Source organism: Mus musculus, chromosome 4, assembly GCF_000001635.26.
Source record: "Mus musculus strain C57BL/6J chromosome 4, GRCm38.p6 C57BL/6J".
Taxonomy (NCBI): Eukaryota; Metazoa; Chordata; class Mammalia; order Rodentia; family Muridae; genus Mus; species Mus musculus.
In genome coordinates, this window is record NC_000070.6 from 86,750,219 (window position 1) to 86,774,111 (window position 23,893).

Below are 23,893 nucleotides of genomic sequence, written 5' to 3' on the forward strand. Positions count from 1 at the left end.
TAAGGGGTCTAATCCTCTTTATTACCGGTCTTGGAGAAGTGATCCCATGTCATTTGATTTTTGGCCAGTAGTACCTTGCTTGGAGTATAATTGTTTGTTTATTTGAATAATAGAAAAGATGTGTCAGAAATGTTGATGTTTTGTATTTTAATAATTTACTCCTGTGTAATTTGTAAACGAGTGCATTCTGGTGGGAATAAACACAGCGTTTGTAGTATAAACTTGAGCTTGTAGCTGAAGAAATTTGTGGAAAAGTTGTGGGTGGAGACTATTCTTAAAAACAAATGTTTTAAAGTACAAGGAACTGCCGCGTTGTGTGGGCTGTGACAGTTGAGGATGGCAGGTTTGGATGGTTATTTGGGCAAGAGCTCTGTCTAAGGAAACACATACTGCATCGTAGGAACCGGCAGTTTGTAACTTTTGCATGGTAAGTAATGACAAGGCACTTTTGCTTTTTTGTGTACCTGCCAGTTTAGACTGAAGCATCTCATATTTTCATTGGTGTTCCCTGCTAAGACAAATACCACATTGGTTTCGCTGCTCACTTTGAAAGCTACATTTTTGCCTTGTTCTTGAACCTTAGCTACAGGTTGTAAAGGGAAAAAGAAAGCAGCTGCGTCAGTGGCAGTTGTCGCCCTCATCCGACTGCTCTGATCTGAAAACAGAGTGTCTGTTATAACTTGAACTTCTAGTAGAAAATGCTTGCAGAAAATTTAGGACACAAGTTTTCATAACGCATGAATTAAAATGTTACCTTTTTAAGGACTGTGCTGCACAAGCCATGCCTTCTTTCAGATGGTCTGTGTTATAGATTTGTATCAGTGGGATGCCTTGGTCGAATGGGAAGTTTCTTTAGCAGTTAAACTTTGGGAAGCCAGGTGTGGTGCTGCATTCTTGAAATCCCCCCAGCACTTGGAAGGTGGAGGCAGGATGACTGTGTAGAAGTGAGGCCAGCCTTTCTACCCAGCATTCCATGACAGCTTGGGTTAAGTGGTGACACTGTGTTTAGAAGAAACAACAGAGCACCACAAAAGACAATTGAAAATCAGGGAGGAATGCCCTGTATGATAGCCTAGGAAAAGAGGTCTTTTAGCATCATGGTATAAGGAATTCCAAGTTTACTTTATTATTATTATTTAAGATTTATAATAGTATTTGTGGGAAGAAGGCCTTGAATTTTCTGAAATCCTCCTGCTTTTGCCTTAGTGTGGGACTAAAGGCATGCCTACTTTTTTGGGGAGAGGGCATTGAGGGGATGTATAAAGTCCTGGTATATAGTTTAGGCAAGCCTATGCTTGCTGTTGTCGTAAATGCTGGGAGAGGTAAATGCCTAGGTAACCTTGAACTTAACCACACAGCTGAGGATGACCTTAAACTCTTCTGCCTCCTATTCCCAAATGCAGGGCTTGCAGGTCGTCCTCACTGTGGTCTGCTCAGACTTTCATTTTCCCTCCAGTTGCTCTTATATCTCTTTTTTCTTTTTTTCCCATGTACATTCATAGTATTTGCTAAGAAAGCTGGAGATACTTTCTCCTTTCAAGTTGGATGACTTTTATCTGTCCCTGTTTCGCTGCTGCTGCTTGCATTACTGCTGTGGAGGAAAGGCAGTGCAATTCTCATTCATAACTTTTGTGCTTTACTATGATGTTTTTAGTTAAACCCAGAGCCTTATACATAATGAACATTGTCTCGACTGCTAAGTCATACCTCCAGCTCACATATGTAGTTTAGACATTTGGTGGCCCTGCACTAAAAGGGAGAACAGTAAGTGGGATCATATAGCTGGGCACGAACGCACATGCCCGTAACCCCAGTATTTAGAAGATGGCAACAGGAGGATCAAGACTAGCTGGAGCTTAGGGTAAGGTTGAGGCCAGCCTAGCTAGTCAAGATCCTGCCTCAGAAAACAAAGTAAGGGCCAGTGAGACAGCTGAGCATGTAAGGCACTTGTTACCAACCCTAATGACCTGAATTTGATCCGTAGACCCCACATGGTAGGAGCAAAGCGACACCTGCAAGTTGTCTTTCGATCTACATACATGCACTATACCATTAGACAAATGAAAACAAAGGAAAAAACAAAACAAAACAACAACAACAAAAAAAAGCCCCAAGAACAACATGGTATGGTTTTGGTGTATGCCTGTTGTCCTAGTACTTGGGAGACTGAAGTGAGAGAGTTATGAGTTCAAAGCCAATCTGGGCTATGAGACCCTGTCTCAAAAAAGCAGTAAGGGAAAGAAATACAACAACAAAGGGGAGTAGGTAAAAGAAGTGGGGAAAAAGGCAAAGCACAGAAAATATTTGTGAAACTATAATAGTAGATGTGTGCACTATTCATCTGTTCAAAGCCATAGGATTAATACCACCAAGAGGGACCCTGTACACTAGAGACTCTAGATGATGACAGTGTGTGGACATCACACATTCTCCAGTTATTAATACAGCTAACACTTTGAAGAGGGTGTTTATAGTGGAGGTGGCTATGCACTGGTGAGATTATATGGGAACTGTAGTATCTATAGCTGGGCTAATCAATTGCAGTCTGGCCGTGGATTCCAGACCTCCTGCCTGCCACTGATTCCCGAGTGATAGAATTACAGGTGTGTGCCACCATGCTGGCTCTTGATTTTTTTGTTGCTCTAGATTTCTCTCTGTTAAAATTGCTAAAATGTACATTCAGTGATACCTGAGGAGGTTGAAGGAATAGATTAGATCTGAAGTCTGTGGTGCTGGGAACTCAGCTTGGGTCCTTTGGAAAGTGGCAAGTATTAACTGTCGGGCCATCTCTCCAGCCTTCCTGCCACTTGCCCTTCCTGCTTCCTTATGGTTACGTTTGCCTTTCTTTTTGTCTTTAAAGTTTTATTTTTATTATTTTTGATCATGTACATGTATGTGTCTGAGTGTAGGTATGTATATATGAGTGTAGCTGCCTGCAGATGCCAGAGGAGTGTCCACCATCAGTCCTCAAATTCATGTACTAGTAGCTGTAAGTGATATCAACCCATCTGTGTTGAGTATATTTGTTGTTTTAATTCTGGACAAAGCTCACCAATAAGCTTCTTTACTCACGGAGCTAGCTATCTCCTGATTCCCCTGTACTGTGCTTGAAAGTAGTTCTGGGGCTGGAGAAATGACTTTGCAGATAAGAACACTTGTTCTTGCAAAGGACCTGGGTTTGGTTCCCAACACCCACATGTAACCTCTAGTTCCAGGAGCTTGTTGGGTCTTCCAACTCTTCTGACCTTGACAGGGGTAAGACATTCAGATACAGAAATACATCTTTTTAAAAAAGTAGTTGTGAACAAAAATCTCCATTTGGCTCCCTCTCAAATGTTTTGTTCTTATTTGTTTATTGAATGAGATTTTGCTTGCTGTATGTCCCAAGCTGGCCTGCAGTTCACAGTATGCATGGATGGGCCTTGCACTCATGGCAATTCTTTCTTTAGCATGCCATGATTAGAAGTATGTGCCACTAAACAAGCCCCACTTTCCTCCTGAATGAATAAACCTGAAAAGCTTTATTTTGTTTTGGAAAGAGTGTAGAGAGGGAGTTTACAAGATCAAAACAGACCTATCACAGTTAACTGGAGGTTGCTTGGGAATTGGCTAATGGAACAAAACAGAAGGTGGATTTTTTTTAAAGCGTCCTGTACATTACATTTGGAACCTTCTTTTACCTGGTGATCATATACATCAGAATTTAGCTAGATTCCCAGCCCCTACATAGGAGATTTTAATATATAGAAGGGTGAATTATTCAGATGGCTAGTAAGATGGCTCAGTGGATAAGGTTGCTTGTGCCAAGCTGCCAACCTGAATTTGATCCCCAGCTCCTGCATGGTGGAGAGAGAAACTGGTTCTGGCAAAGTTGTCATCTGACTTTCTCCTTGTGCTGGGATGCCTGTGCTTCCCTCCCACACAATACAGACAGATGTTATGTATGTGCTTTAAAAAGGGATTATTCAGTAATTTAGTTTTTCCATGATCAGTGGGACACCATGTTCGCACTGTGGACTGTAACACATGGTAACATAAGGTGTGTTGGAGGCCTGCATGGCTCTTTACTTTTCTTGTAGAAGACTTAGTTAACTGGTCTTAAGCTTTCTTCTCTTATAAAATAATTCCTCTATTACATAACAGGTCAATTCTTCTTTCCTGGAAGACTATTCTTACCTGTAATCTCAACATTTTCTTTAATTTTTAAATTTTTTTTGTCTTTTGTTTTTTCTTTTCTTTTTTTTTTTTTTGTTTGTTTGTTTGTTTTTTTTTGTTTTTGTTTTTGTTTTTTGAGACAGGGTTTCTCTGTGTAGTCCTGGCTGTCCTGGAACTCACTCTGTAGACCAGGCTGGCCTCAAACTCAGAAATCCACCTGCCTCTACCTCCTAAGTGCTGGGATTAAAGGCGTGCACCACCACGCTCGGCTTAATTTTTAATTTTTATGTGTATGGGTCTTTTGCCTTAATGTATATCCCCTGGCCTGGAGTTAGAGAAGGTTGTGAGCTGCCATGTGTGTGCTGGGAATCAAACCAGGTCCTCTGGAAGAGCAGCCGGTGCTCTTAAACCCTTATAATGCAGAACCCTCTCTCCAGCCAGTATGTTTTGTTTTTCTTTTTGAGACAGGGTCTCACTCTACAGGGTAGGCTGGCTGTAGTGGCTATTCCTGGTTGTCAACTTGACAATATTTGGAATGAACTACAGTCCGGAATTGGAAGGCTCACCAGTGACCCTTATCTGGAGGCTTGGAGATCCTTATCTGGATCTTGGTTTGAAGATCTTGAGCCATAGTGGCTATGGATTCCAGAAGATTGAATCTCCGAGTTAAGGAACACACCTTTAATCTGGGCTATGCCTTTCATCTGGGATTAAAGGTGTGGTGGAACACACCTTTAATCTGGGCTACACCTTTTGCTGGAGACAATATAAGGACATTGGAAGAAGGAAGTCTAGCTCTTGCTCTTGCTCCTTCGCCTGCTTGCTGCGTGAGACTGAGTAACTGCTAGATCCTTGGACTTCCATTCACAGCTGCGACTGAACCATTGTTGGGAATTGGGCTGCCGACTGTAAGTCATCAATAAATTCCTTTACTATTTAGAAATTATCCATAAGTTCTGTGACTCTAGAGAACCCTGACTAATACAGAAGTTGGTACCAGGAGTGGTTCTAGAGTAACAGAAGTACAAGGATGAATCTTTTAAAATACTGGAATTGGCTTGTTGATCCACCAGCACTTTCAAATATTGAAACCTCTCCAGATTCTCTCCCTCCTGGGAGCTCAGAGAATTTTGAAGACCCATGGTTGAAACTATATTCCGAACTTAAAGAAGCTAATGCCCTTGATTTTCTTAATGAATTAGGTGATTCAGTGCACAAAGCTTTCTACAAGATGGGGAAAAAATCGAAAAATGATTTTACTGGCTGGCTGCTCTTAGTATCTGTGGAAAAAATGATGAATGAAAGGAAGGAGTTGTGTGATAAAATCGAAAGGCTCCAGACACAAGTAAACGATCTAAAAGTTGCTAAGTGTGTCCTTGAGGAGAATCTTCTCTCTTGTAGCAATAGAGCTCAAGTTGCAGAAAATCAAACAGAAACTCTCATTGTAAGGTTGGCTGAACTACAGAGAAAATTCAAGTCTCAGCCTCAGAGTGTGTCGACAGTTAAAGTAAGGGCTCTAATTGGCAAAGAATGGGATCCTACAACATGGGACGGGGATGTGTGGGAAGACCATGTTGAAGCTGAGAATTTTGAATCCTCAGATTCTCAAGGGTTTGCCCCACCTGAGGAAGTAGTACCCTCAGCCCCACCTCTTGAAATAATGCCTTCCCCACATGAGGAAATTAATTTTGCAGAGTCTGCTTACGGCCCACCAATAGTTTCTTCTAGACCTGTAACCAGACTCAAAGCAAAACAGGCTCCTAGAGGGGAGGTAGAAAGTATAGTCCATGAGGAAATTCGCTACACTACTAAGGAGCTTAATGAGTTTGCTAATTCATTCAAGCAGAAACCTGGTGAATATGTGTGGGAATGGATTTTAAGGGTGTGGGATAAGGGTGGAAGGAACATAAAACTAGAGCAGGCTGAGTTTATTGACATGGGTCCTCTGAGTAGAGATTCTAGGTTTAATACGGAAGCTCGCATAGTTAAAAAAGGTGTCAAAAGTTTGTTTGAATGGTTGGCTGAGGTGTTTATCAAAAGATGGCCTACTGGAAATGACTTGGAGATGCCTGATATTCCGTGGCTTAGTGTTGATGAAGGGATTTTAAGACTTAGGGAAATTGCAATGCTAGAGTGGATATATTGTGTAAAGCATAATTGTCCACAATGGGAAGGTCCAGAAGATATGCCTTTCACCAGCTCTATAAGACGCAAATTGGTGAGAGGGGCACCAGCACATTTGAAGGGTTTTGTTCTTTCCCTTTTCCTTGTGCCAGATCTTAGCATTGGAGATGCTTCTGCTCAATTAGATGAATTAAATTCACTGGGTTTAGTTGGATTCCGAGGTAACAAGGGCCAGGTGGCAGCATTGAATCGCCGGAGACAAGGTGATTCTAGTTATTATAATGGACAGCGTAGACAAAAGAATGTTTATAATAACATACCCAGTAATGGTCAGCACAGGAGAGGTGAAATTTATAATGGCATGACTCGATTGGACCTTTGGTACTGGCTAACCAATCATGGTGTTTCCAGGAATGAAATACATAGGAAGCCTACTGCATATTTGTTTGATCTGTATAAGCAGAAAAATTCTCAAACAAATGAAAGAAAGGCTACATTAGATCGTGGTAAACAGCCCAATGAAAGAAAGGCTACATTAGATCGTGGTAAACAGCAATCTCGGCCAGTGAATCAATTTCCAGACTTGAGACAGTTTGCAGATCCAGAACCCCTTGAATGAAGGGGTGGCCAGGTTCCGCTGAGGAAGGATCTTGATAAGACACCCAAAGGTTTTGCTCTTACCCTTTCTCCAGTTCTTCCCCAGAGGGACCTACGGCCTTTTACAAGGGTAACTGTACACTGGGGAAAAGGAAATAATCAGACTTTTCGGGGTCTGCTGGATACTGGTTCTGAGTTGACACTGATCCCAGGGGATCCCAAGAAACATTGTGGCCCTCCAGTTAAAGTAGGGGCTTATGGAGGGCAGGTGATTAATGGAGTTTTGACTGATGTCCGACTCACAGTAGGTCCAGTAGGTCCCCGGACACATCCTGTGGTGATTTCCCCAGTTCCAGAATGTATAATTGGGATAGATATACTCAGAAATTGGCAGAATTCTCATATTGGTTCCCTGAACTGTAGAGTGAGGGCTATTATGGTTGGAAAGGCCAAATGGAAGCCTTTAGAGTTGCCTCTGCCAAAGAAAATAGTGAATCAAAAACAGTATCGTATTCCTGGAGGCATTGCAGAAATTACTGCCACTATCAAGGACTTGAAAGATGCAGGGGTGGTGGTTCCCACCACATCTCCGTTTAACTCTCCTATCTGGCCAGTGCAGAAAACAGATGGATCATGGAGAATGACAGTTGATTATCGAAAACTAAATCAGGTGGTAACTCCAATTGCAGCTGCTGTACCAGATGTAGTTTCGTTACTTGAGCAAATTAACACATCTCCGGGCACCTGGTATGCAGCTATTGATCTGGCAAATGCCTTCTTCTCAGTACCTGTCCATAAGGACCACCAGAAGCAATTTGCTTTCAGTTGGCAAGGCCAACAGTATACCTTCACAGTTTTGCCTCAAGGATATATTAACTCTCCTGCCCTGTGTCATAATTTAGTTAGAAGGGATCTTGATCGTTTGGATCTTCCACAAAATATCACATTGGTGCACTATATTGATGACATTATGCTGATTGGACCAAGTGAACAGGAAGTAGCAACTACTTTGGACTCATTGGTAACACATATGCGTATCAGAGGATGGGAAATAAATCCAACCAAAATTCAAGGACCATCTACCTCAGTGAAATTCTTAGGAGTCCAGTGGTGTGGGGCATGCAGAGATATTCCTTCTAAGGTGAAAGATAAGTTATTGCACCTGGCCCCTCCTACAACCAAGAAAGAAGCACAACGTTTAGTGGGTCTATTTGGATTTTGGAGACAACACATCCCTCACTTGGGTGTGTTACTTAGGCCTATTTACCAAGTGACTCGGAAAGCTGCTAGCTTTGTGTGGGGCCTGGAACAGGAGAAGGCCCTTCAACAGGTCCAGGCTGCTGTGCAGGCTGCTCTACCACTTGGACCATATGACCCAGCAGACCCGATGGTACTTGAGGTGTCTGTGGCTGATAGAGATGCTGTTTGGAGCCTCTGGCAGGCCCCTGTAGGTGAATCACAGAAAAGACCTTTGGGATTTTGGAGCAAAGCTCTACCATCATCTGCAGACAACTATTCTCCCTTTGAAAAACAGCTCTTGGCCTGCTATTGGGCCTTAGTGGAAACTGAACGTTTGACAATAGGACACCAGGTTACTATGCGACCTGAACTACCCATCATGAGCTGGGTACTATCAGACCCTGCAAGTCATAAAGTGGGACGCGCACAGCAGCAGTCTATTATCAAATGGAAGTGGTATATACGTGATCGGGCCAGAGCAGGTCCTGAAGGCACAAGCAAGTTACATGAAGAAGTTGCTCAAATGCCTATGGTTTCTACTCCTGTTACAATGCCATCTGCTGCCAAGCATGCACCTATAGCCTCATGGGGTGTTCCCTATGATCAACTGACCGAAGAGGAGAAGACTAGAGCCTGGTTTACTGATGGCTCTGCACGTTATGCAGGCACCACCCAGAAGTGGACAGCTGCAGCATTACAACCCCTTTCTGGGACAACCTTGAAAGACACAGGTGAAGGGAAATCTTCACAGTGGGCAGAACTTCGGGCAGTACACATGGTATTACAGTTTGTAAGAAGAAGTGGCCAGATGTACGATTATTCACTGACTCATGGGCTGTAGCCAATGGATTGGCTGGATGGTCAGGGACTTGGAAAGATCACAATTGGAAAATTGGTGAGAAAGACATCTGGGGAAGAAGTATGTGGATAGATCTCTCCAAATGGGCAAAGGATGTGAAGATATTTGTGTCCCATGTAAATGCTCACCAAAAGGTGACTTCAGCCGAGGAGGAGTTCAATAATCAAGTGGATAAGATGACCCGTTCTGTGGACAGTCAGCCTCTCTCCCCAGCCATCCCGGTCATTGCTCAATGGGCACATGAACAAAGTGGTCATGGTGGTCGAGATGGAGGTTATGCTTGGGCTCAGCAACACGGGCTTCCACTCACCAAAGCTGACCTGGCTACTGCTGCTGCTGATTGCCAGATCTGCCAACAGCAGAAACCAACACTGAGCCCCAGATATGGCACCATTCCTCGAGGTGACCAGCCAGCAACCTGGTGGCAGGTTGACTACATTGGACCACTTCCTTCGTGGAAAGGACAGCGTTTTGTTCTTACTGGAGTAGATACTTATTCTGGTTATGGATTTGCCTTTCCTGCACGTAATGCCTCTGCTAAAACCACCATTCACGGACTGACAGAATGCCTCATCTATCGTCATGGTATTCCACACAGTATTGCTTCTGACCAAGGAACTCATTTCACAGCCAGAGAAGTACGACAGTGGGCTCACGATCATGGAATTCACTGGTCTTACCACATTCCCCATCATCCTGAAGCAGCTGGGCTGATAGAAAGATGGAATGGCCTTTTGAAGACGCAGTTACAGCGCCAATTAGGTGGTAACAGCTTGGAAGGCTGGGGCAGAGTTCTTCAGAAGGCAGTATATGCTTTGAATCAGCGCTTGATATATGGTACAGTTTCACCCATAGCCAGGATTCATGGGTCCAGGAATCAAGGGGTGGAAAACGGAATAGTTCCACTTACTATCACTCCTAGTGACCCTCTAGGAAAATTTTTGCTTCCTGTCCCCATAACTCTAGGTTCTGCTGGCTTAGAAGTTTTGGCTCCAGAGAGGGGAGTGCTCCTACCAGGAGCTACAACAAACATTTCATTGAACTGGAAGCTCAGACTTCCCCCTGGTCATTTTGGGCTTCTAATGCCCTTAAACCAACAGGCTAAAAAAGGAATAACAGTGTTAGGAGGGGTGATAGATCCAGATTACCATGGGGAAATTGGATTACCTCTTCACAATGGTGGTAAGCAAGATTATGTCTGGAGTGCAGGAGATCCCTTAGGGCGTCTCTTAGTACTACCATGTCCTGTGATTAAAGTCAATGGGAAACTACAACAGCCTAATCCAAGCAGGGTGACAAAGGACGCAGACCCATCAGGAATGAAGGTATGGGTCAATCTTCCAGGAAAAGAGCCAAGACCTGCTGAGGTGCTGGCTGAAGGTGAAGGAAATACAGAATGGGTAGTAGAGGAAGGTAGTTATAAATACCAATTAAGGCCACGTAACCAGTTGCAGAAACGAGGATTATAAAGTAATATGAATGCCCATTGTAAATTTACTAATGCGTTTGCGATTGTACGAGGGATAGTTATATCATGTTAGGCGTATTTACAACCTTGTTATTGTTTCATGTGAACATGAGATATTATTTGTGTCAAGTTGACAAGGGGTGGATTGTAGTGGCTATTCCTGGTTGTCAACTTGACAATATTTGGAATGAACTACAGTCCGGAATTGGAAGGCTCACCAGTGACCCTTATCTGGCTATGGATTCCAGAAGATTGAATCTCCGAGTTAAGGAACACACCTTTAATCTGGGCTATGCCTTTCATCTGGGATTAAAGGTGTGGTGGAACACACCTTTAATCTGGGCTACACCTTTTGCTGGAGACAATATAAGGACATTGGAAGAAGGAAGTCTAGCTCTTGCTCTTGCTCCTTCGCCTGCTTGCTGCGTGAGACTGAGTAACTGCTAGATCCTTGGACTTCCATTCACAGCTGCGACTGAACCATTGTTGGGAATTGGGCTGCCGACTGTAAGTCATCAATAAATTCCTTTACTATTTAGAAATTATCCATAAGTTCTGTGACTCTAGAGAACCCTGACTAATACACTGGCCTTAAACTTGCAAAATTGTTTCTGCTTTAGCCTTTATACCTGGCTTGAAGTGTGACTTTCAATTATTTGGAGAGTTCCTTTCCAACCCCACAGACAGGGTCTTTCACTGTGTAGCTCTGGCTAGCGTGGCCTTGAACTTAGAGAGATCCAATAGCCTCTTTGGAATACTGAGATAAATCTGGTGTGTGTGTGTGTGTGTGTGTGTGTGTTTTCCATGTCACTATTTTAAAACTTTTTCATGTGCTTGTGTTTGCATATGTGTGTTTATATGTGTTTACATGTGTGAAGCACCTGTATGTGTAGGTGTGCATACAGGCATGTGAGTGTGCAGATAGAGGACTGGGGTTGATATCAGGGAATCTTCCTTAATTTTTCTTTCACCGTTTTCTTACCAGGCAGGATCAAACCAAAAGCTCACATACAGCTAGTCTCAGAAGCCCGATTATTCTGGGATTCCCATCTCTGCCTTCAGAGGTGGAATTATAGGAAGACTATCAAGCTTATTCAGGATTTATTTACATAGGTTCTGGGGCGGGAACTCTTCGCCTGTGGGGCAAGAACTGTAATCACTGGGCCATCTCTGACTTTTTAAAAAAATAAACATTTGTGTGTATGTATGTATGGTTGCTATGGTACCTGTGTGGTGGTCAGAGGACAACTCGCAGGAATTGGTTTCTTCTTCTACCATTTGAGGCCTGGAGACCCAGATTGTCAGGTATAGTGGTAAGTGCCTTTATCTACTGAGCTGTCTCACTGACCCATCTGTTTTGATTTTTGAGACATGATCTTTTCTAAATATGGAACTAGGCTGGAGCTCCATATTTATTGGTCCATGCCATCCTTATACTCAAGAGTCTTATGTTGTACTTGGCATTTGATATACCTGGAGTTGCAGGCATACCTTCTGTCACCAGACTAACATGTTATAGCTGTACAGTTTCTAGTGGACTTTTGTTCAGTTTTCTTTGAATGAAAAAGAAATTGTTGTGTTTTATTAAAAAAAGACCAGGATATGTTTTATAGAGCATGGTATGGTGAGGTGAGAGGGGTGCCTCAGTGGGCCCATGCTGAGGCATCCCTTCCCCCTGAGGTACCAGGGTATAGTGTGGAATAGAGTTTATTTAAGGCATGGGAAGGGGAGTTCAAAAGGGAGTAGAGGTAGAGAAAGACAGAGGGGTGGGGGCGGCCAGGAACAAATGGAGAAGGAGGGAAGAGGAGAGAAGAGACTCAGAGAAGGAAGGGTCAGAGAGTGAGGAGGGGTCTAACAGCTCCTTTTATAGCAAGCCTGGCATATCTGATTGTTGCCAGGTAACTGTTGGGCAAAGGCTAGAAGGAATGCCAACATAAATAAAAAAGGAAAGGGCGTGACTCTCCTAGGTGTGATGGAGGAGAAAGTTTGTTATAGATAAAAAGGAGCATGTAGCCAGAGACAGGGACATCTGGGAGAGTGCAGAGTGGACATGACTCTGAGCCATGTGAGGAGAAGGGGAAGGGAAAGGGGGAAGTCCTGGGAAGGAGGAAGAAGAGAGAGGAGAAACAGGTGCAGCAACCAGGAGCTCAAAAGTGAAGGGGTAAACAGAATGGCTGGATTATCTAGGAAAGGGCTGCTGGAGGACCATAGGCCCAGTTCAGACACTGGACTGGAGTTCAGTGGGGTTGGGGGCCACGGTATGCTAGCCAGGAAGATCCGGTCCGTCCGTGTAAGGTAGAGACTAAGGGATGCAGAGAGAACCTGGTAACCAGGTCCACTTTGATATGTTAGATAGGCACCTCAGCCCTTTGTCCCAGGTTTGATATGTTAGATAGGCACCTCAGCCCTTTGTCCCAGGTTTGAAACCGGACACTTAGTAACCCTTAACTCTTGCTTGAATCTGAATATGTGATTACAGAATGGTGATTTTCTATCATTCCTTTCCCCCACCCACACCATTTGACATTCTTTTTTTTTTAAGATTTATTTATTTATTTTATGTGTGTGAGTACACTGTAACTGTACAAATGGTTGTGAGCCTTCATGTGGTTGTTGGGAATTGAATTTTTAGGACCTCTGCTCGCTCTGATCAGCCCTGCTCACTTCTGTCAGCCCTACTCACTCAGTCCTTGCTTGCTCCGGCCCAAAGATTGATTTATTATTATACATAAGTACACTGTAGCTGCCTTCAGATGCACCAGAAGAGGGCATCAGATCTCATTATGGGTGGTTGTGAGCCACCAAGTGGTTGCTGGGAATTGAACTCAGGACCTCTGGAAGAGCAGTCAATGTTCTTACCTGCCGAGCCATCTCTCTAGCCCACCATTTGACATTGTATTGTAAAAAGTTTTCTGACCTTCATTTTGTAGGATTAGAATGGGCTCAAATTTAATGTATTATAGTTGTAATCTCTTGCTACCATTCTTTGTCTTTTTGTATGCAGTTTATGCCTGAATCATGCCCCCAGTTTCTGCCACACATTTTGATTCAGAGATCATTCACAGTTTGAATTATGGGAGACTCATTAACCTAGGACCTGTGACTACTGGCTGTCCTGGAACTCTGTAGACCAGGCTGCCTAAGACCCAGAGATCTATGTCCCTCTGCCTCCCTAGTCCTGGAATTAAAGGAATAAGACACCGCCGTTTGGCTCTGGGTATGTTTTTAAGCAATCAGAACTAGGAAGTGTTGTGATCATAAAAAGAGAAAGAAATATTAGAATATGTTCTGGCTGGGTGTGGGAAGGTGTAGGGGAAGGGGATGTCTTGGTGGGCCCATGCCAAGGCATCCCTTCCCCCTGAGGGACCAGCCACACGAAGGTATAGTATAGAACAGAGTTTATTTAGGTCATGGGGAGGGGAGTTAAGAGGGTAGCAGAGGCAGAGAAAGGCAGAGAGAAGGAGAGAGTAGAGAAGTAGAGGCTGGCCATGACCATGTGGAGGAAGCGGGTAAGGGAATGGGGGCGGGGGAGCAAGAGAGGCAAGAGAGCAAGAGAGGGAGGAGGGGCCTAGCTGCCTCTTTTACAGTGGGCCAGGCCTACCTGGCTATTGCCAGGTAACTGTGGGGAGGAGCATACCTGGCTGCTGCCAGGTAACTGTGGGGGTGGAGTCCAGACAGAATGCCAACAGGAAGGACACACATACACAGTTTTTAAAAAAAATCTCTTCTTGGGCTAGAGAGATGGCTCAGAGGTTAAGAGCACTGGCTGTTCTTCTAGAGGTCTGGAGTTCAATTCCCAGCAACCACATGGTGGTTCACAACCATCTATAAGGAGATTTGGTGCCCTCTTCTGGTCTGCATGCATACATGCAGGCAGAATGCTGTATGCATAGTAAATAAATCTAAAGCAAAAACAACAAAAAATACCACTCAGACAACAAGAACCTAAAGGTTTCAAAAAATTTCTTCTTATGTGTATCTGCATTTGACTGTGTACATATGAGTGCAGGTACCCACAGAGGCCATGAAAGGATGTTGGATCTCCTGGAGCTAGAGTTAGAGGTAGTTGTGAACCTCCTCACATGGTTTCTGGGGATTGGACTCAGTTCTTTGGAAAAGCATCAAGCACTCTTTTAACCTGCTAAGCCATCTCAAGCACAGTGGTTCTCAGTCTTCCTACTACTGCAACCCTTTAATACAGTTCTCATGTTATTGTGACCCCAATCATAAAGTTATATTTGTTGTCCTTTCATAACTGTAATTTTGCTACTATTATGAATCATAATGTAAATATCTGATATATTGACCCCTAGGTTGAAAACTGTTCTGGTACCTGTTAATTGTTTTGAGACAGGATCTCATTTTGCCCAGTTGGCTTCTACATCTCCAAATCTCCTCTCTTTTTCTCTGTAGGGCTGGGTCATAGGCCTGTGCTCCCATCCCTGGCTCTTGTGGAACATCATCATTTTGAACAGGAGCCTCTGTCCATTAGCAGTCCTTCTGCATTTCTCTTGAATCCCTGCCTGCCTGAGTCTGCTATTCATTCACTTCTGCTTCTATAGATTTGCTGTTCTACGTGTTTTAATGAAATAGAACCATATTGCATACGTTTGTCTGTGGCTGGCTTACTCCACTCAATTGTGTAAATAAATATCTCATACAACATTTTGGACATGTGGTACCGATGGATATTGGTACCAGTTGATGGACATGTGGACTGCTTTTATTGCTGTTGTAAATACTGTCCACATACATATGTAATAAGCTAATAAAACATACATGTACATATATGTATATTTAAATTATTGGAGCAGGGATATTGACTCATTTGCTAAAGTGTTTGCTGTGCAAGCAAGAGTACTTGATTCTCAGCATCCACATTAAAAAGCCAGGTGCTCCCATAATCCCAACACGGAGAAGGTAAGAGGTGGGATCCCTGGCGTCTTGCTGGCTAGTCTACTGAATTGCTGAGCTCTAGGTTCAGTGACAAACCTTGACTCAAAAAAAAAAAAAGGCAGAAAAACCCTTGAGGAAGACACCCAGGATCTACCTCTGGCCTCCACAGGCTTGTGTTCACATACTCAAGGGCACTTCCTGCCCCTCAATAAAAAGTTAAAGAAAATCAAATTATTTTAATTTTTTCTAGTGATGCTGTAGATTGAACTCAGAACTTCTCCCAAACTAGGAAAGTAAGTGAGTTATGTCCTCAACCTTAAAATTATAATTTTTGAATAGTTTTAGATGTAAAGAAAAGTTGAAAAGGTGGTATGGATTTTTTGTATTTTTCTCCTGATAACATTTTATGTTACTAGTTGGACATGGCCAGCCTCAATCTCCAATGAATCTTCCCTGTTTGCCACTACACCTGACCAGCTCAACTTTGCATATCATTCAAAAACGGAAGTTCTAGTTTTCCCAAGTAGATCAGGCAGTTAACAAATGGATTTACCCTATGAGCAGTGGTTGCCTGCATCCTCTACTTTCCAGGGCTTGTTTATCCTGCCTGGCTTTCTCTTTTCTTTCTTTTTTCCTCTTCCTCCTTCCTTCCTTCATCCCCACACACCCACCTTCCCTCCCTCCCTCTCTCCCTCCCTCCCTCCCTCCCCTCAGTCCTTCCCTCATCTTGCTCCTCTGCTCTGGTTGTCTTGAGACAGGACCTCAGTCAGTCAGTAGCCTTTGCTGAGGTGAATGAAACTCACTGTCCAGCCTAGGCCTGGAACTTGCTTTAATCCTCCTGTTTTAACTTTCTGTAGGCTAGCCTAAGTACTTTTAGGCATTTGTGTTTGCAGCCTCTTTTTACATCTCTCTTGTGTAAAACTTTGAGCCACAGACACAACCGTGGAGAATGTCAATGTTCTGTCAACTGATTTTATTCAAAATGACTTCAGTCTTATAGTTCTTTGACTTAAGTGGTATTGATAGAGCTGTCTAAAGGAAACCATCAATCCTCTCTTTTGCATTGTTTAAATGTAGCCAATAACTGATAAAATGGTACATTTTTTTGATTAAAAAAATACCATTCATTTTGCATGGTGTGGGAACATGCAGATAAATTTTGAAAAAAAAATTTTTTTTTCCCGAGACAGGGTTTCTCTGTAGCCCTGGCTGTCCTGGAACTCACTCTGTAGACCAGGCTGGCCTCGAACTCAGAAATCTGCCTGCCTCTGCCTCCCAAGTGCTGGGATTAAAGGCGTGCACCAACACGCCCGGCAAATTTTGAAATTTTGATAACAGAGGAATTGTGGGGATGATAATTTGTTGTGTAAGTTGAATAGTGTTTTGTCTACATTAATGAATTCCCTGGGCACCAGGCATTGTACCACATGCCTTTAATTCCAGCACTCAGGAGGGAGAAGCTGTTATAAAATATAATGTGGTGGTAGGTGGAGTACCTGACTTGGCATGGGCCAAGGTGTCTTTCTGAGAAATTAGGCCATGTGACAGACCTGGTATAAGGTAAGTTTATTTGGGGGAAAGAAGGGGAGTGAGGACCTGGGGAAGGGGTAGAGCAGATAGAATTCATCAGAGCTCTGGGGGGTGGGAGGCAGAGAAGGACAGAGAGAGAGGCCAGCCTGGAAAAGAGAGGGAGAGGGAGGGGGAGGGGGAGGAGGTGGGGGAAGAAGGAAGAGGAGGAAAAGGAAGAGGAGATACACTTTAGAAAAAGCTTTGTTAAAGCTAAGCATGATGACTTATACCTGTAATCCCTTCAGATGGAGGACAAATGAGAGTGTGAGACTATCCTGAGCTACAGAGTGAGTTCTAGCTAGTGCGGGTTTCAGAATGAGACCCTGTCTTTAAAAAACAAACAGGAAGAAAAGCTTTTGCTACATAGAGTTGCTCAAGGTTTAGAGCAAAGAGTCATGGAACACTGTGGGGATATAAATTGGTACAAACATGAAAATTAATTAGGAAGATGACTCAAAAATTATATTAAAAATAGAACCACTATATGGTCTGGCAGTCAAAGGTCTAGTTATCTAGCCAGAGTAAAGTTCTGTCTTGAGGTGATACCTAAACCCCAGGCTCATTTCAGCAGGGTATTGAGATAACTTAGTGTCACTAAGCAGATGCATGAGTAAAAGATGTGAGGTACACATACAAGGGAAATAGTGTTCAGCCATAAGATAGACGCAGTATGAAGTGCTCATGGTAAAGAGGTAAATGTCTAGTATTTGGGCATTTCAGAGGGTGAGGCAAAAGGATAAAAGGATTGCTGTGACTGAGCCCCGCTCCTCCATCACCCCCACTGGAAAAAAAATCAAACATAAATAAGTGCAGGACTGGAAAGATAGCTTAGCAGTTAAGAACATTGACTTTTCTTTCAGAGGACCTGGGTTCAGTTCCCAGTACAACATCAGACATTTCAAAACAGCTTGTAGCTCCAGCTTCAGAATTCAAACGCTCTAGCCTTTTCAGGGTCTTTTAAGCTCATGCACATATACTCTTACACAGATATATATATTTTATTTTTTGTTTTTTGCTTTTCGAGTCAGGGTTTCTCTGTGTAGCCCTGGCTGTCCTGGAACTCACTCTGTAGACCAGGCTAGCCTCGAACTCAGAAATCCACCTGCCTCTGCCTCCCGAGTGCTGGGATTAAAGGCGTGTGCTACCATGCCCGGCAATACATATATTTTAAAATGATTTTTAATTTTATGTTATGGATGATATGTCTGAACGTATATTTGTGCTTTACATACATGCAGTGCCTTTGGAGGCCACAAGAGAATCTAGGATCACTTGGGACTGGAATTAGACACTTGTGAGCTGCACTATGCATGCTGGGAATTGAACCCAGGTCCTCTGTAAGAGCAGCCAGCCCTCTTAATCTCTGAGCATCACCCCAGTCCCCAATACACATAATTTACAAATAAAAATATAATCTTTTTTAAAAAATATTTATTTATTTATGTTATGTATATGAGTACACTGTAGCTGTCTTCAGACACATCAGAAGAGGGTGTCAGATCACATTGCAGATGATTGTGAACCACCACGTGGTTGCTGAGAATTGAACTCACGACCTTTAAGAAGAGTAGCCAGTGCTCTTAATCACTGAGCCATCTCACCAGCCCCAAAAATAAATCTTAAAAAATAAGAGAGGCAGAGGCAAGTAGATCTCCAAGAGTTCAAGGTTAGCTTGATCTGCTAACAAGTTCCATGCTGGCCAGGGATACATAATGAGACTCTGTTTCAAAAAACAACAGCAACAAAACCCTTTTAACCTTATTATCCTCTCCTGGAGCATCCCCTTTGTTTACTGCTCTAGTTGGCCCATGAGCCTGGGAGGGACTGACCAAACACGAGTGCAGTAGCCAGCTTTATTCAGAGCATCAGGCAATTTATACTCTGAGGGTTAAGAGGAGTCACAGGAGTAAGGTGTTAGTTAGATCACAAGGACAAGCCACACATGGCAAAAACATAGTTTTCCATAGAGGCATATGAATAACAACAGCTAAAGCAAACTCATTCCTATCTGCTACCTGTCTGGTAGAAACACAAAAACACATTCCAAGAATAATTCTCTTTTGAAGGTCTGAGGTCACAAGACTTTTGTCTTGTTTTCTTGGAGTTGTCTCACAAGCACTCAGAATTCTCACATTACTCCATTTTCAGACTGTGTTCCTTCTTCCAAATTAGCACCCCTTTTATTTTATTTTTTAAAGACCTATTAATAGATATTTAAATAATTTATAAATTAGTAAATTTAATAATTAATGTGTATGAGTGCATGTATGTATATGCATGTGCCTAGTGCCTACAGAGGTCAGAAGAGGGTATCAGGTCCCCTGGAACTGGAATAGTTACATAGTTGTGAGCCACCATGTAGGTGCTGGAAACCAAACCTGGGTCTTTTAAAAAAACAGCAGGTGCTCTTAACTATTGAGCCATTACTCCAACTGTTTCCACACCATATTGCTGTTGTCATGATGCTATCTAGAACACAGGGCTGTAAGATAGTAACTTTACTCTGCCCAGATAATTAGAAGTGGAATTTATCACTTAATATGTTGTTTTTTTCTTAATATGCTGTTATATGATAGGTATTGAATGCAAAATATATGTGATTTGAGGAGATAATAAGAAATATGCAGTAATTTGAAGAAATTCAATTATGCAAAATATTTGTCTTACAACTAGTTGAAAATAAAAAAAAAATTGAATGACATATAGAAAAGACCCACATGGTTAGAAATTAACTAATACATTTTAAAACAAAATGTGGGCTGGAGGTGGTAGCACATGACTTTAATCCCAGTCCTCAGAGGTAGTGGTTAGCCTGGTCTACAGAATGAGTTTCAGGACAGCCAGGGCTACACAGAGAAGCCCTATCTTAAAAAACAAACAAACAAACAACAAAAACCAAAGTGTGTGTCAGTCAGTGAGGGGTTCAAAAAGCAATTTAGAAGACATTTGAAATAGTCCAAAAATGAAAATAAAACATAATAGATTTTAAAATGTACCTAAACCAGTAGAGAAATGGAGTATTTATTATTAAGTTACTCTTATTAAAAAGTTCTGTACTCCAGTATCTTAAGTACTTTATATATCTATCCTCACAGTTACTTGAAGAAATACATTGTATCATGAACCAATTTAATACTTAGGAAACTGAGTCTCAGGGAGGTGTGGTCACATTGCTTAAAGTCAAGGTCACACTGCCGAGTTGATGGTGCTTTAAATCCTTGAGGCTTGCCATTGAACCTGTCCATCAAAATCCTGGACTTGAATAGGATCGGATGGGCTCCTCCAGCAATATAGAGTACATCACTTTGATATTTACAACAGTGATCACATTTATTTTTTGTTCTGCATAGACTGGCTGAGGAAAACTTACTGGTGCCTATAGGGAAAGCTCATATATGAGCTGAGGAGCTAATATGCTCATCACTTTATATCCTCTGAACCTTAAAATGGCCAACTCTCATTTGCTATTTCTTCCTAGAAATCAAACAAATAAACAAAGACAGAGTGTGCTCAACAAAAAACTGAAGGATACTAAGCCTGCAGTATTCACACCAGGGTTCTTTGAATCACTGATGTAGAAGATAATATTCAAATCATATGTACAGTAGACAGTCTAGAACAACAGACCTGACAATTTGAGGAGAAAGGGTATATAGTGAACCATAAATGTATCTAAATAAATTACTTTTTTTCATGTATATATATAAAAAAGTTCTGTACTCTTTTCCCCAGCAATGCATTTTAAATAAAATCAAAACAAATTATATACATTTATGAAAGTGCCATAATGAAACTCATTTTGTGTATAATATGTGCTAATAAAAAACTTGAGAAGACAATACAATGGATAAAGTGTACAACTCACATTTAAATTGTACAAATCTTAGAGGGGCTAGAGGTTTAGAAACCCCTCACTTGTAACTGAAGGGCTATTGACAGTTGATGGCTTCTGGTGGAGAGAGACTCAATTTTCTTTAAGGGTTGTGGCTCCTGGTAGGGTAACACAGGGGAGTCAACACTCTGAAGTGGATGGCCTCACCTCCCTTAGTATGTGGGCACCACAAATTAGATGTAGTGTTTTTATTTCTTCAAAACAAAAGACCAATTGTGGGGTAGAAAGGATGGTCTGGGTAGAACTGGGAGGAGTCAGAACAACATCCGGGGGTAAATATGATCAAAATATATATTGCATGGTTGTCTTAGGGTTCTATTGCTGTGAAAAGACACCAAGAACAAGGCAACTCTTACATTTAATTGGGGTTTGCGTACAGTTTCAGAGGTTTAGTTTATTATCATCATGGTGGGAAGCATGGCAGTGTGCAGGCAGAGGTACTGGAAAAAGAGTTGAGAGTTCTACATCTTCATTTGCAGGCATCAGAAGGGGATTATGTACCATACTGGGTGTAGTTTGAGCATAGGAGACTGCCCCCACAGTGACACACTTCCTCCAACAATGACCTGCCTCCGAATAGTGCCATTCCCTATGGGTCAAGCATTCAAATACATATATCTGTGGGGGCCAAGCCTATTCAAACTACCATAGTGATATCCATAATTAACTAACTCAAGTATTATATTAAAATATATAAGTCTATACACTTGGAAAAACATTGTCAAATCAAGATAGTGAAAATATCCATCAATATTCTAAATTTCCTTCTACCTCGTTATTATCTCCTCATAGTGTCTTCTACCAATATAGTTTCTATCATTCATTCATTCATTCATTCATTCATTCATCCATCCATCCATTTGGCAGGGTTTCTCCGGGTAGCCCCACCTGGCCTTGAACTCCAAGATCTGCCTGGCTCTACACCTGTATACCAGAATAGGGCATCAAATCTCTTTATAGATGGTCATGAGCCATCCAGTGGTTGCTGGGAATTGAACTCAGGACCTCTGGAATAGCAGCCAGTGGGTTTTTTTGTTTTTTGTTTTTTGTTTTTGTTTTTGTTTTTCAATTTTTTATTATTTTCTTCATTTACATTTCAAATGCTATCCCAAAAGTCCCCTATACCCCCCCCCCGCTCCCCTACCCACCCACTCCCACTTCTTGGGCCTGGCATTCCCCTGTACTGGGGCATAAAAAGTTTGCAAGACCAAGGGGCCTCTTTTCCCAACAATGACTGACTAGGCCATCTTCTGCTACCTATGCAGCTGGAGACATGAGCTCTGGGGGGGTACTGGTTAGTTCATATTGTTCCACCTATAGGGTTGCAGACCCCTTCAGCTCCTTGGGTACTTTCTCTAGCTCCTCCATTGGGGGCCCTGTGTTCCATCCAATAACTGACTGTGAGCATCCACTTCTGTATTTGCCAGGCACTGTCATAGCCTCACCAGAGACAGCTGTATCAGGGTCCTTTCAGCAACATCTTGCATTCTTTTTTTTTTTTGGTTTTTCGAGACAGGGTTTCTCTGTGTAGCCCTGGCTGTCCTGGAACTCACTTTGTAGACCAGGCTGGCCTCGAACTCAGAAATCTGCCTGCCTCTGCCTCCCGAGTGCTGGGATTAAAGGCGTGCGCCACCATGCCCAGCTCTTGCATTCTTAACTGCAGAGCTATCTCACAAGTCCCCTCTACCCCTCTTTATGTATGTGAGTGTTTTGCCTATTTGTATGCCTTTGCACTACATTTATGCAGTGCCTTTGGAGGCCAGAAGAAGGCGTCAGATCCCCTGGGAGTGGAGTTACAGATGGTTTTGAGCCTCCCTGTGGGTTCTCGGAATGGAACCTGGGTCCTTTGGAAGAGCAGCTAATGCTCTTAACTCCTAAGCCGTCTCTCCAGCCCAGAATGATTTTACTTTTATTACATGTGTATGGATGTTTTGTGTGTGTATGTATGTATGTATGTAGGTATGTATATGTCCCATGTATACATGGTACTCAGGAGGCAAGGAGAAGGCATCAGATTCCCCAAAATTGGAGTTACAGACAGGTGTGAAGTGACATATAGGCACTAGGAATTGAACCTATCTTTTTTGGAAGAGCAGCCACTAAACTATCTCTGCAATCAGTATTTAAAATTTATATAGGCATGGCGGTGTATGCTTTAATCCAGGCAGTGGTGAGGCAGATACACAGGTACACATAGATCTCGGACTTCGAGGCCAGCTTGGTCTGAAGGGTCAGTTCTGCGCCAGCTGGGGCGACGTAGTAACCCTTGTCTCAAAAAAAAATATATAATATATATATATATACATACATACATACATACATACATACATATACATAAACACACACAGTAATAAGAGCAACAAAAATACAAATGGAATCGTGTGCATTCTTGGGGGGGTTGGTTGCTTCTACTCACAATAATTTCACATTTCTTTTAATTCATCCATAGTACTAACTAGTATTAATATTGCATAAATCTTTTTTTTTTTTTTTTTAAAGATTTATTTATTTATTATATGTAAATACACTGTAGTTGTCTTCAGATACACCAGAAGAGGGCATCAGATCTCATTACGGGTGGTTGTGAGCCACCATGTGGTTGCTGGGATTTGAACTTCGGACCTTCGGAAGAGCAGTCGGGTGCTCTTACCCACTGAGCCATCTCACCAGCCCAATATTGCATAAATCTTTACTGAATAATAGTTTGTATGCCTGAATAGTAGTGTGTATGTGTGTATTTGCCACATTGTGAGTGTGAAGACCAGAGGACAGATTGCAGGGGCACTGGCTCTCTCCCTTTGTGGGTTTCAGGTATCAAGCTGAGGTCATTAGGCTTTTGAGGAGGAGATTTTACTCCTTGTGCCACCTCAATAGTCCCTTTTTTCAAGTTTTGAAACAGGATCTCACTGTGTAGTGCTGGCCCCAACTCAAAATCCTTCTGTTTTATCTTTCCAAGTGCTGGACTGCAGGTTAAGCCACTATACTCAGCGGATGATCTTAAAGGAAGAGCTATAGTTACATGAAATGAATATAGTTGTGTTGCAAATGTACTAGATTTTGTTGTAGGTAAAAGCTGACAAGATGATAAAAAGCT

The 23,893-nt window shown here is 42.4% G+C and overlaps 1 protein-coding gene across 4 annotated transcripts in view; it reads left to right on the forward strand.

Annotated features, from left to right (window-relative positions):
• Dennd4c (DENN/MADD domain containing 4C) overlaps positions 1-23,893 on the forward strand; it is a 102,086-nt gene that overhangs the window by 1,701 nt on the left and 76,492 nt on the right. The window lies entirely within an intron of this gene.